The sequence below is a fragment of the Cervus canadensis genome, chromosome 9, assembly GCF_019320065.1.
Source record: "Cervus canadensis isolate Bull #8, Minnesota chromosome 9, ASM1932006v1, whole genome shotgun sequence".
NCBI classification, from domain to species: domain Eukaryota; kingdom Metazoa; phylum Chordata; class Mammalia; order Artiodactyla; family Cervidae; genus Cervus; species Cervus canadensis.
The window spans coordinates 88,641-99,228 of record NC_057394.1 but is presented as its reverse complement, the minus strand read 5'-3'; the positions used below and the strand labels follow the sequence as shown (position 1 = coordinate 99,228).

Here is a 10,588-nt window from a genome sequence, read left to right as displayed (position 1 = left end):
AGGGAGGTCGGCCTCCCTTAGCACCCCTGACCTCACACCCCCTCGTCAGGGCAGCCCAGTGCCTAAACGGACCTTTCCTCATCTAGCTCTGAAGACCTGGAAGTTGTGGGGGCTGAGGGACATGCAGAAAACAAAATTCTGTAAAGCAATTATCCTTCTATTAAAAAATAAAGATTAAAGAAAAAACACACAGGACAGCAAAGGTGGGGCTTGCGTTCTCAGCCAGCCTCTGGCAGATTCCGCCTGTGCTTACGCATCAGACCAAAATGCTGGTGCTCCCACCTCGTATCACAGATGAATAGAGAGAGAATAGAGAGAATAGAGACACAGAGAGGTTGAGCATCTTGCCCCAGCTCACAAAGCTGCTGAGGGCAGGGCTTAGAACTGGACCCCTGTGGTCGAATCTGGAGTCCAGATGCTGTGATGACCCTGAGCGAGCGGCAGAGACCAGATGGCCCATGCTGAGACAGGCGCGTGTGCACACACACACACACACACACACACGTGCACGTGGACTTCACCTTTGCGGCTACAGAAGTCAGACGGAACCAGAGGGCCACCAGGAGAGGCATAAGGAGAGTTGGAGTCTATAAGGAGGAGAAGCCACACTTCCCAGGAGGCCGGGGAATCCCTTTCCTGGTGAGTCTGTCTCAAACCCTAGATTCCTCCCCCTGGACCCAGGAACTGACTGTCCAGTGACCTAACAGTTGGCTCCAGAATTATGCCTTCCCAGGGGTTCAGCTATGACTGGACTCCACTACTGTCAGTGATAAGAGGGGAATGAGTACACAGTCTGGGCTTCAGATTTGTTTGGAGACAAAATTTATTAAAAGAGGAGTACTAAAAAACCATGAAGGCAATTGGCATGAACATCTCCAGAACACTTAAGAAACCCTCTGCTGTTTATCTACCTCCTCTCCTGTCATGAAAGTGGAAGGTCTATTTAACAAGTAATTCTGTGCTTATCACACTCTTTCTTTAAAATATTTATTATCTATTTATTTATTCGGCTGTGCTGTGTCTTAGTTGCAGCCTGTGGGAGCTAGTTCCCCAATCAGGTATTGAACGTGGGTCTCCGCATTGGAGTCTTGGCAACTGGACCACATGGGAAGTCTCTTCTCTTACTCTTGTGGACAGTAACGGGTCTCAGACCTCCTCTGAGGCCCCCTTAGAGCTGAGGCATGGGGTGGCTGCAGTAATCCTCCTGTGGCTAAGGTGTGGTTTGTTGGTCATGACTCACTCACACTCCCTGCAAACATAGGGCTTCTCCCCTGTGTGTGTCCTCTCGTGTGTGATGAGGACGGACTTCTGACTGAAGCTTTGCCCACACTCCCCGCAAACGTAGGGTTTCTCCCCTGTGTGTGTCCTCTGGTGTCTGATGAGGACGGGCTTCCGACTGAAGCTTCGCCCACACTCCCCGCAAACGTAGGGTTTCTCCCCTGTGTGTGTCCTCTGGTGTATGATGAGGACGGGCTTCCGACTGAAGCTTCGCCCACACTCCCTGCAAACGTAGGGCTTCTCCCCTGTGTGTGTCCTCTGTTGTCTGATGAAATCTGACTTGTGACTGAAGCTTCACCCACACTCCCCACAAACATAGGGCTTCTCCCCTGTGTGTGTCCTCTCGTGTGAGATGAGATGGGGTTTCTGACTGAAGCTTCGCCCACACTCCCCACAAACATAGGGCTTCTCCCCTGTGTGTGTCCTCTGGTGTGTGATGAGGTTGAAGTTCTTACTGAAGTTTTGCCCACACTCCCCACAAACATAGGGCTTCTCCCCTGTGTGTGTCCTCTCGTGTGTGCTGAGACTTGACCTGTCCTTGGAGCCTTGCCCACACTCTCCGTATGTGACCCTCATAATGCCCGAGACCCCTGCCCCCGTGAGCAATGTGCCTGTGTCCTCTGGATTCAGTTTCTGGCTTGTGCTGGGCTCGTCTTTCATTCTCTCATGCACCCCAGAACCCCCCATTTGTCCTCTGGGTGAGTAGGAAGAGGCCCTTGAAATCCTCTTCAGCCTTATGCTTTTCAGCAATTTTGGGGGCCTGTCCTTGGCCTCCTGACCCCCAGGTTTGTCGCTCGGGCTGTGTGGATCTGAATATCGCTGATTTTGATTGCCTGGGCAGGGATCCTCTGGTTGGAGGAGGTCTCTTTCAGATGGTCTCAGGAGGGTCTGAGAGGGGTGACTGCGTTGGGTGTGTTGGCTGAGGAATTTCTGACTGGAGAAGGCCAGAGAGCAGGAGGCACATGGGTGGATCTTGGGCTTCGGTTCTGCTGAAAGAGGAAGCTTTTGGTCAGGTAGCTGGTTTGCCGTGGTCAGGCCTGCCTCACTAATTATCTAAGTGTTGACAGTGCACGATTTGTCTCCCATCAAGTGTCTTTATTGTCCACTTTTCCATTCCACTCTTATTCTCTACATCTACAGAAATCCAGGAAGCTTGTGTCACGGGCCTTTTCTACATATCACCCAGATAGGGACCTTCGCAGCAGCATCGGAGGCAGCGTCTCTCCTGATAGAGGTGGATCTGCAGGGACTTTCCCTGCGTGTAAGTATCGGAAAAGTCACATCACAGTGGCCACAGGTATTTACCCTACTGAGGGATAAGACTTGATGACTTAGGTGAAATCCCCTGATTGGCTCCTTGTGAGGGGAAAGGGTCTATTAAGTTAGGGGCGCCTGGCCTGGAGCTCTCTGCATATGGGAGGCAGCACAGGGGGTGGTTACAGCAGGTGTGAGTAAATCTGACTTTGTGGCTCCTTGTTCAAAGAGCAGCCTTTGTGCCGATCTCTGCAGGAAGTGGGTTTGAGACTGGATGAGACTGAGCGGCCCAGGTCCCACTGACTACAGGTCTGGCTCCTGCTGCCCAAACTGGTTCACAAATTGCTCCTCTCTCAGTTTCCCATAAATCATAAAATAAAGGCATATCCTTTCTCAAGCCTCACCAGTACTCTTACCTCATTTATTTCATTCAGGCTTAGTCCACTTAACATGCACTAGGAAGCCCTGTTTAAAAATACATCTCCAGTCAGACTCTTCACATCCACACTCCCAAGCATCTTTAGCCAGCCCACTCTCCCCTCATGTCTGGCAATGAACTGACCTCTGAGGGGACTCCCCGCTGCTGTCTCTTCCCAAAAATGAACCAAAGCATCGTCTTAGCACAGAGAACATGCTGCTTGCAGCTGAAAGCCTCGCGGTTGTTCTGTGTTACCCAGGAAGACCCCTGGGGCCTGCACGTGGACACAGGCCCTGAGGCTTCCGTGTCCCATCCAGCCTCCTTCCTCTCCCTCTGTGCTTCCTCCCGCGACCCCTGGCATGGCCTCTCTTCCCGGCCCTGGGGCTGCGGCACTGGCTGCTCCCCTGCCTGGAATCCTTTCTCGCAGGTGTTATCTCTGCAGAGACCCTGCCGCACCATCCTGCAGCACACCCCACCCTCTGCTCACGCTGACCCGAGGCACGTTCCCTGCGCTGGTTTTCCTCAGAGCACCAGCCCCTGTCTGGTGTGAAGCCCCTGCTGCCCCAGGGCAGTGGTTCTGTCTGTTTCAGTGCGTGGAGCCCCGTCTGGCACAGAGTATGAACTCACATGACAACAAACTAGAACAGTAACTGAATGCACATCACTGTACATGTGTTGCTTAGAAATGGGAGGAAATGAGGAAGAAACAGGTAAAGGGCAGAGAGCTGGTAGGTGCTAGAAATGTTGCTTTTTGCTTCTCAGCCTTTGAGCAGAAGGTGCTGTTATGCGGGGAGCGGCTTGAAAGAGCTGACTCTGGGAGCTGCCTTGATTGATTATCGAGGGTCTGTTCGCAGACATAGCTCTCTGTCCCGCCACCCCTCTGGAATTTACTATCCAAGTTAACTCCTAACAGAATATTAGTGAGCCTTGAATGCACACAAGGCGCAGATAGATAGCTTTGCATGACTGCCCTTAAGATAAGTAGGATGCCTTTGGCGCCATGAGAGAGCTCTGGTGATTGTTATCTTAAAGATGATGTACATGGGGAAGAATTTTCTTTGGGATGCCTCTCTTCTTGGTTTAGTATATATGTAACCCTGAGAAATAAAGAATCATCATTGACTGCAGCGATCCTCTCAACCCCATCTGTTCTGTGTCTTTATTTCTTAGCCTAAAGGAACGCGTCGTGTTGCTCGCTGAAATCTTCCGGCTGGCCCGGCAAGTGGCGCCCAACGTGGGGCTCGACGAAAGTTCCTTGTGGCCTCTGCCCGTTGAAACTATTAAGGTAAGTAAGAGTGTGTGTACTTGTATATTGAGGGGCAGGAAGGAATATTGTTGAGAGTATAAACCATGGGACAAGATCATAGCCGTCAGTTGTTTGTGCATATGTTACAGATAATGTTGAAGGATCGGGGAATGCAGGTTACTAAAACAAAATTGCAGATTTTTCTTAGTTTTGTTGAGGAAGTATGCCCCTGGTTTCCGCAGGAAGGGACTATGAGTTTAGAGATATGGAAAAAGATAGGAAAACAGATTCAAACATATTATACTCTCCACGGACCTAATAAGGTTCCTGTGGAAACATTTTCATTATGGTCTTTAATAAGAGACTGCCTTGATTTTGAACATGAGGAAGGGAGTAAATTAAAACACATGCTCCCACCCGAAGAACCAATTTATGCTACTCCTAAAGTTTATGCTACTCCTAAAGGGAAAGGACCCACAACCTTTGAATTAGAATCTGCAAAACCTTTGAAGGAAAATGAGGGAACGCTGACTCCAGAGGATGAGGAAAGTTTAGAGGATCAGGCAGCTGCTTACCATAAGGATGATCATTGGGAATTACTTGTAACTGATGATTCGAATGTGCAGGCAGCAGCTGCCCCTCTGACAAAGGGTCTGGAGGCACTCATGCAGAAATTATTAATAACAATAAAGGAAGAAATAAAAAGGGAAGGTAGGGATGAAGGCGCTGGTGCAATCTCTACTGCGCCTCCTGCTTATGCACCCTCAACTATTGCTGGATTAGATCCTCCACCTATTTCCAAACCTGAAAATTCATTGAATATAACTCGTGAATCACACAGTTTGTCCCCCTTGCAAAAGGCTATGCAACAGGCCCAAAGAGCTGGAGAAACTGTTCAGGGATTCTCCGCTGCTTTCCTGGTATTCGAGCATGAAAACCAAGGGTACTAAGAGGCCCTACCTTTCAAACTACTAAAGGAATTAAAAATTGCCTGTGCCCAATATGGACCTACGGCTCCTTTCACCCAGACCATGATAGAGAGTCTAGGAGGTCAAAATTTGCCACCTAGTGATTGGAAACAAATTGCAAGAGCTTGCTTATCAGGAGGGGACTATTTATTATGGAAATCAGAATTTACAGAACAATGTGGCCATATAGCTGAACCAAACCAGCGACAAGGGATCAATACTACATATGAAATGTTGGTAGGGGAAGGGGCCTACCAAAATACCAATGCTCAGTTGAACTATTTGCCTGGAGCATATGCTCAAATTTCTAATGCTGCCCGGCAGGCTTGGAAAAAGCTCCCTTGCTCTAGTAATAAGACTGAGGATCTTTCAAAAATTCGTCAGGGGCCTGATGAACCATATCAAGATTTTGTGGCTCGTCTTCTTGAAGCAGTAGGTAAGATTATAGCTGACGAGCAGGCTGGAATGGTGCTTACTAAACAATTAGCCTATGAAAATGCAAATTCTGCCTGTCAGGCTGTGCTTAGACCATACAGAAAAAAGGGGGTTCTATCAGATTACATTCGTATATGTGCTGATATCGGACCTTCCTATATGCAGGGTATTACCCTGGCTGCAGCTTTACAAGGTAAAAGCATAGAAGAAGTATTATATCAACAGCAAATGAAAAATAAACGAGGATTACCTAGTAGGGGAAATGCTGGCTGTTTTGTTTGTGGCCAGCCCGGACATCGTGCCGCCTTTTGCCCCCAACGAGCCAACTCGGGGAATATTAAAACTCCTAATTTATGCCCTAGATGTAAAAAAGGAAGATATTGGGCAAAAGATTGTAAATCCAAAATTGATGTCCAGGGCAACCCACTTCCCTCGCAGTCGGGAAACTGGGTGAGGGGCCAGCCCCTGGCCCCGAAACAATGTTATGGGGCAATTCATGGAAATCAGATGGTAGAAGGCTGCCGGGCCAGCCGGAAGATTTCAGCGAGCAACACGACGCGTTCCTTTAGGCTAAGAAATAAGGAGACAGAACAGATGGGGTCGAGAGGATCGCTGCAGTCAACGATGATTCTTTATTTCTCAGGGTTACATATATACTAAACCAAGAAGAGAGGCATCCCAAAGAAAATTCTTCCCCATGTACATCATCTTTAAGGTAACAATCACCAGAACTCTCTCATGGCGCCAAAGGCATCCTACTTATCTTAAGGGCAGTCGTGCAAAGCCATCTATCTGCACCTTGTGTGCATTCAAGGCTCATTAATGGTCTGTTAGGAGTTAACTTGGATAGTAAATTTCAGAGGGGTGGCGGGACAGAGAGCTATGTCTGCGAACAGACCCTCGATAATCAATCAAGGCAGCTCCCAGAGTCAGCTCTTTCAAGCCGCTCCCCGCAGAAGGCAAGTCACAGACTTGTTCAGAGCCACCTCAGGGAGCGCAGGCTTGGACCTCTGTTCCTCCTCCTACACAGTACTGACTCCCGAAATGGGAATGCAGGCTCTGCCCACTGGGGTATACGGCCCTTTGCCTGATGGAACCGTGGGCCTTTTGCTCGGACGCAGTAGCTCTACCATAAAAGGGCTGCTCATAGCTCCTGGAGGAATTGATGCTGACTATACAGGAGAAATCAAAATTATGGCCCATTCCCCTCGATGCATTACCACCATAGCTAGCAGACAGCGTATAGCTCAATTGATATTGGTCCCTGCGGTGCAGACTGGGAAAGCACTGGCTTCCAGGAGAGGGGAAGGTGCCTTTGGATCCTCTGACGCCTACTGGGTCCAGGCAATAACTAATAATCGTCCTGAGTTCACGTTAAGAATAAATGGAAAGTTGTTTACCGGCATTCTGGACACAGGAGCTGATGTTTCTGTTATTGCCGAGAGACACTGGCCCCGAGAATGGCCTAAACAGATAGCTACATCAACATTGCAAGGAATTGGTCAAACTAATAACCCTGAACAAAGTACAGAGCTGTTACATTGGACTGACCATGAGGGTCATGAAGGGGACATTAGGTCTTATATCCTCCCAAACCTCCCTGTAAATTTGTGGGGACGAGATGTTATGACTCATATGGGAGTATACCTATACAGCCCCAGTGATCAGGTTAGCAATCAGCTTTTAGATCAAGGGCTTCTTCCCACCTCGGGACTTGGAAGAAATAATCAGGGAACTGTTGCGCCTGTTCAGACAAAAAGGTTACCAAAAAGAAGTGGACTTGGGTATTTTTAGAAGGGACCTCTGATCCTCCTGTAATTCACGCAGATCCTATTACTTAGAAGTCTGGGGAGCCTGTGTGGGTTGATCAGTGGCCCCTTTCCAAAGAGAAAATTGACACTGCCCAACAACTGGTGCAGGAACAGTTAGAATTGGGACATATTGAACAGTCTAATTCACCTTGGAATTCGCCCATTTTTGTTATTAAGAAAAATTCTGGGAAATGGAGGCTTTTGCAGGATCTGCGAAAGGTTACTGAAACTATGAGTCATGGGAGCATTACAACCAGGATTGCCTTCTCCCATGGCTATTCCGAGGGATGCCCACATAATAATTCTAGATTTAAAAGACTGCTTTTATACTATTCCTCTAGCACCTCAAGATTGCCCTCGATTTGCTTTTAGTGTTCCTTCTGTTAATTTTTCCCAACCAATGCGCAGGTATCATTGGAAAGTTTTGCCACAGGGTATGGCCAATAGCCCCACCTTGTGCCAGAAGTTTGTTGCAGCAGCATTGCTTACAGAGTTTTTCTGCTATGGGCCTACCTAAATGCATCAAAACAGACAATGGCCCTGGATATGTTGGCCGCAATTTTCAAACCTTCTGTGCCCAGCTGCGCATCGTACACAAGACTGGAATCCCATATAATCCACAGGGCCAAGGAATTGTTGAGCGGGCACATCAAACCCTTCAGCACCAATTGAAAAAATTAAAAAGCGGGAGTTTGTATGCTATTACGCCTAACAATCTTCTTAGTCATGCTTTGTTTGTTTTAAATTTTCTGAACCTCGATAAAAATGGAAAATCAGCAGCTCAACATTTTTGGCACTATGATAATAAAAAGGCACGGCCATTAGTCAGGTGGAAAGACCCGTTGGAAGGCAGATGGCATGGGCCGGATCCAGTTCTAATATGGGGGAGAGGTCATGTTTGTGTTTTCCCGCAGAATGCCGAAGCGCCGCGCTGGCTCCCGGAAAGGTTGGTACGCACGGCGGAGGAGATCCCTGGTGGAGCGAATGAGACAGCTCACGATCCAAGAGACGGTCCGCTGCCGACGGCTCAGCAGATACAGGCGCTGTTACAGATGGCGTGTGAGAATGCTTCCAACCCTTCCCTGCCTCTCCTACTAGTATATTAATTTCATTATTACTCCTTTTAAACCAGATAAGTTCCATGGAAGCCAGTATCTTCTGGGCGTATGTTCCTGATCCCCCTCTTTTACAGCCTGTTGGATGGGAAATGAGTTTTGTTCCCGTGTATGTGAATGATACAATCTGATTAAGAGGCTTCTCTGATAAGCACATCTCTCCTCAAAGTGCCAGTATTTCTTATACAAGGTTTTCTTCACAATTGCCAATGTGCTTTTTCCGACATCAGAATGTTTCAGGTTGTCTCACTGTTACGGATGTCGGGTGTTCTGGTTACAGCACTGGCTGGAGTGTGGATACTCCTGGTGTGACCAGGCTCACAGGGCATGCACAGCGGCGCAGCGGGACGGGGCCCCAGGATGTCCCATTCTGTGGCCTGGGGCATGAAGGGAAACATAGGGCGGGGCCATGGACACTCTGCCGGAATGAGACTGCTACGGTGTATTCTATTCCTAACAGCACGCACTCCCTGTGGGACTGGTCGCCAGACTCAGAGAGAAACCCGGAAAGGAAAGTAACAGACAGTTTGCAGCGAGAATTTGGAATCTTGGCGGCACCCTTGTTTATCAAACTGAGGTCTGGAAGTTGCTGGCCGCTTTTGAAACAAGCGGATCCTTCATGCAGACTGGAGAAAAGGTTAAAGGTGGATTTTTTTGGAATGCAACCTGGAGATATCCTCGGGCTTGTGTACCTTATCCATTTATGATTATTGCTGGGTTCTGTAAATCTTACTAAGAATAATAGTCAATATTATATTCATTGTTTTAATTGTACCCTAACCAATTGCATTCGAGGAATAAGAAATAATTCTGGAGTCTTAATAGTTAAACAACCACCTTTTGTTATGTTGCCTGTAAATCTTACTGAGCCCTGGTATGAAGAGTCTGGGCTTGAACTATGGGAAAGAGTGTGCACAGCCCTTGCTAGGCCACGAAGGGGGATAGGATTAATAATTCTAGGAGTAGTAACACTTATAACTTTAATTGCTTCTGCTGTTACTGCTTCTGTATCTTTAGCTCAATCTGTGCATACTGCTAGCATTGTAGACGATTTGGCAAAAAATACTTCCAAAGCTTTAGGGATTCAAGAAGATATAGATAGAAAATTAGAGGATAGACTAAATGCGCTTTATGATGCAGTAAGATTTGAAGGAGTCTTTTGGGCCTAGAAAAGAGAACAACAGTCTCAAAGGCCCCTTGCTGAATCATCTAACTTCGGAGAAAACAAAGCACAACTTTAGTTCCATCCTGATGTTCCAGGCCAGCTGCATCTATCTGGGACTTATCACCCCCTGTCCGGAAACCTACCACCCCCTACACCCGCCCAGAAGACTTATCACCCCCTGCCCAACTGCAAGTGTCATCTCAACAAAAGAATACTCAAAATATCCCACTTGATTGACGTTTCCCTTATCGCTTCCACAAACCTCCCTATAAGTATGAAGCCTCCCTGATCCCTTTCGGCGCTCAGCCTGGTCATTAGGCCGACTGTCGCCCCTCCTTGCCTGAATAAAGGTAACCTACTTCTGTTGAGGTCGTCTTTCCTTTTCTGCCTCGCCGGAACCATGCCTTACAAGATTTTTGGGAGAAGAAGTGCAAGGGTTAAAGCTAAGAACAAAAATTAGATGTCATGCTAACTATCGTTGGATTTGTGTTACGCCAAAAATTTATAATGATACTGAAACTCCTTGGGACAGAGTGAAATCACATTTAGATGGTATTTGGCATAATGAAAACATTTCCTTAGATCTATTACAACTTCATCAGGAAATTCTTGATATAGAAAATGCTCCTCGGGCTAGTATGGATTTGGCAGAAAATGCTGAAGAGTTTGTTAACAGTTTGTTTTCCAATTTTCCCTCGATAACCTCACTTTGGCATCTTTTTTCAGGGGTCGTGACCATGCTTCTGGTATTAGCGCTTTTTGTGTGCATTGCTCCTTGTATCATAAAGAAATTTGTCAAAGAGCTGTGGGACATCAAGGCTGTCCTACACAGTAATTACTTACGCCAAAAGAATCAGGCATGCCATTTTACTAAATAAAAGAGGGGGAGCTGCGGGGA

At 47.5% G+C, this 10,588-nt stretch overlaps 1 long non-coding RNA gene across 1 annotated transcript; it reads left to right on the top strand.

Annotated features, from left to right (window-relative positions):
* The first annotated feature begins 516 nt into the window (after positions 1-516).
* Positions 517-9,667, top strand: LOC122447608. The gene is made up of 3 exons (XR_006271303.1): positions 517-639; positions 4,121-4,235; positions 8,325-9,667. It is a non-coding gene; the product is annotated as an uncharacterized LOC122447608 (long non-coding RNA).
* Positions 9,668-10,588: the final 921 nt, after the last annotated feature.